Raw genomic sequence first — 3,919 nt, 5'->3', positions numbered from 1 at the left:
TTATATATCTTTAGGGAATCGCTTCTGGCAATATGCTCCGTGCATTTAATAACCTTTAAAGATAACATGTTGGTCTCCGTAAATGTGCAATAAATGGGCACAATTGAATCTATAAATATGGAGAAAACCCAACATTCCTTGTTTATGCCAAAAACATTGTGTCATACAAAGTAGGTATATTCCCTTTTATTCCGAACACCCAAGTATAACTTTTAGTATTAACAAATTTTGGGGTTCGTACTGTGGGTTTGTTCTTTCACGTTCATTCTCATCTATAATGGAATTGCCTCATTCCATTTTGGCCAATGATATTGTCGACATTTAATAATTGAACGTGGTTCCAATCAACACAGCCCATTGATGATTTGAGTAGCTACTCCAAAATCAAAATTTGTCATTCATCAATTCATGATCCCACCATTCTCATGTGCATGCGCATACATCAATTATAAGCATTTCTTTGCTTTTGGGTACCCAAGCCACTGCAGGGGCTTTTATTATGTGAGAATGTAGATTATAACCTCCAATGGAGCGTTATTTTATAGTAGGGCGTGGATAATCTCCATTTAGGGAGTTGGAACATTTAGAACCCATATATCTGTCATGCTGCAGGCATGCCACAAATTAATACATACATGTCAATTAATTTCTGGGACTTTAACCCATACAATTTGCTACGCATTAGGCGTGCACAATATCAATATTGACATGTCAAAGGATTGTCCTTTCGGGACTTCAATCCATATCATTTGCTACGCAACAGGCGTGCATCATATTGATCACTGCTATACCCATATTTTGTTCTTATGGGACTTTAATCTGTGCAGTGTATTATCAATGTATCCAACTTGCAATTTGTAAAATTTGCATTAATAATTCATGGATACATACAAGCCATTCTTTTTGAATGGACTTATCTCCCCATTTGGTTACCTTTCAAGATAAAATATCAAATAAGTATATAAGCATAAAATAACACAAGTATTGCTTACATCCTTAGGTGGGAGAAACTTTTCTCAAGTATCATTCAAGCTTGTATCGGCCCAGTAAATATAATGTAGTGCTTGATGATCTAGTTATATCCTGCAAAAGCAAAAATCACAATTCTTTTCTCTGTCAAAAACAAATAACCCTCAGAGTTAGGATCACTTCATGGATTCTTTCTTCAGATGTTCATTCTAAAGAAATAAAATCTCTTATGAACAGAGAGTTACAAAAAGAGAAAAAATGCAAAAAAAAATTGTGATATTGATTGCAAGATAAGGTAAGCAATCAGGGAAGGAAGCTTGGTGGGAACAGACAACAAGCTCTCAATTCTCCTAGTCTAGAAGGACCTCAGGAGATTAGAGCATAAGGTCGCCTTCACAGTTCCCTAATGCAGCGGAAACGTGATCAGGGATAGTCTCGCTTCCTGAATGGATGATCAGAGATAGTCTTGCTTCTCGGGCATATTGAGTGCTTAGTGATAAGAAAAACAAGTAGATATCGCATCACTAGGTATGGAGAAAATTGGATGTCTTCTGCAAAGAAAATTTCGTTAGTAACACATTTATACACAAATACAATGAATAGGTAGAACCGGTGAATTTCAAATTAACCATAGGAAAATTGCGTGATTCTCGGGATACTTTTGAAAAAGTAGCTCCGTGAAATCCGTAAAGCAAGATCGGCTTTGAAAATAATACTTGAAAACGCCGAAAGTGCCGACAGGCATTATTAGAGGCCACGTGAAGTTTTGGACTCTGGGAAAGAAAAAGATAATATGGGGATTCGAGAAGATATTGGGATCCTGGAAATGTTGCCACATTTTCGCCTATAGATATTGCCTTTGCAAAACTTGATTGGAGCAACTGCGTTTCAACTCAACTTCCTTCATTTTCTGAAACTTTAGTTTTTGTAAGACTTTCTTCGAAACCTTCTTAAAATGGCTTCCTCTTCTTCCTGCCCAAATTATTTCAATTTAAATGATGCTCCCACAACAACCAGTGACGCCAAAGTTTTGGCGTCCATCCTTTGTATCCCAAAATCGTCATCTCACAGTTAATGATTCTGTGATGATGAATGATGCTACTGCTGTCATAGTAGCTAGGAATTTCATTATTCCAATGGATGAAATGTTGTTGACAGGGAGGTCTGAGGAAGAGGCTATTGATGACTCAATGGCTTTTAGCATTCAGAGTGCTGCTTCTGTTTCTAACTTGGCTGATCGTTTGCGTGTTAGAGCAAACGAGGTTCAGAAGCTGACAACTGAAAATTATTCTCTTCAAAGAATGCTTCATGAGTCTCAAAAAGAGGTTGAGAAACTTAAAGGAGAGAATAATTCCTTGTTGAAACTGGTGAGTTCGTACTCTGTTGATACACAGAGAAAGCTAGACATGCTGCAGGTCTCAAATGAAAGAATTTTGGGAGACCATGAGAGGCTCATGGCTAAGCTTAAGAGGCGCCGTCCTCTTCCTTCAGAGGCTTCCAAAACATAATGTAATTTTATAGATTTTACAGGGCCTGCACCTTCATTGCAGGTGGAAAAATCTATCTGTTATATGTTCCTTTTCTGTTATAATAATATTTGCGCACATTCTTAAACTTGCACATGTGGTTTTTACGTCTTTTCAAAATGACGGTTTGGAACCTTGTGCCTTATAGGTTCAAATAACCACATCAAATCTCTCATATTTCCATGCATGTGAGCCCAGAACTTTTGGCCTGGGCTAAACACAAACTCAGAATTTATTTGCCCTTTTCAAATGGACATGAAATATGAATTGAGTAAAAGCCACGATAATATCGCAATATAGTAGTGAAGAGCATTAACTACTATACACCCACAACTTCAAGTTCAGGATCTCTCATATATTTGATCCATGGGCTTCCGGCCCAGATATAACAAAATATGTGGGGAGCCTCAATTCATTATTTGAGGTTTATACTGATATTATCCATTTCACGGTGTATTTTTAACAACCGGAATTCACAAAATATATTTCTTCCTTGAGGTGTCGATTATAACAAAATCGAACTTTATTAAATTCATCATTCTCTTATGCCAAAGAAATATGTGGTGTACCACAATTTGCAATAATACCTCAAGGGTTGTCCATTTAATTGTTGGAACTTTAGGTTCTCAACACTGTTAGATTTTGAACTTCAGGCCAAAATCACATATTCTCATGGTATGGACATTTTTACAATTTTCTGTACATATTTTGGGACTTCAAGCCCTTACATAATTGTCCATATTTTGAGGAACTTCTGGCATCTCATTTAATTGCTCATCCATGAGTTTAAGGAACTGCAGGTTCCCTTTTGTATATAGTGACGGTTTACCCAAAATGGTTAATATTTATGCATACGTCACTATTCATGTGAATAGTACTATTCATCAAGTCATGAATACATATCTATTCATATGTGCAGTACATTTGCCAGTACAGTTATTATTCATGTGTACGGCACTTTTAACCAATACGGTACTGTTTCATCATCAAGGAACTCTAGGTCCTTATTTACATGTCAAGGATCAAGGATCTTCAAGCCCGATCTCTTGTTTACATGTATAGTACCGGAGAGACTGCCAGTTCTCATATCAATATCATCATCAAGGATCTTCAAGTCCTGATGTAATTGTATGATGAGGATCAAGGAACTTCTGGTCCTGATCTGCATACTATAAAAACTCATCATACAGCACAATTAATCCATAAAATAAATTGCTAGTAAATAAATTACTTGTATGGACGATAAAACCGCACCATACTTTAAATAAAATTAAATGTGCGGTAAAGTAAATTCATAAATTAAATTGCTTGCTGTATGGACGTTAATCCCGCACCATACTTTAAATAAAATTAAATGTGCGGTAAAGTAAATTCATAAAGTATGAGGGTTAATTCCACATCATACTTTAAATAAAATTAAATGT

Source organism: Prunus dulcis, chromosome 1, assembly GCF_902201215.1.
Source record: "Prunus dulcis chromosome 1, ALMONDv2, whole genome shotgun sequence".
In the NCBI taxonomy this organism is placed as follows: domain Eukaryota; kingdom Viridiplantae; phylum Streptophyta; class Magnoliopsida; order Rosales; family Rosaceae; genus Prunus; species Prunus dulcis.
The sequence above is the reverse complement of the archived record's forward strand: the minus strand, read 5'-3'. Positions refer to the sequence as shown.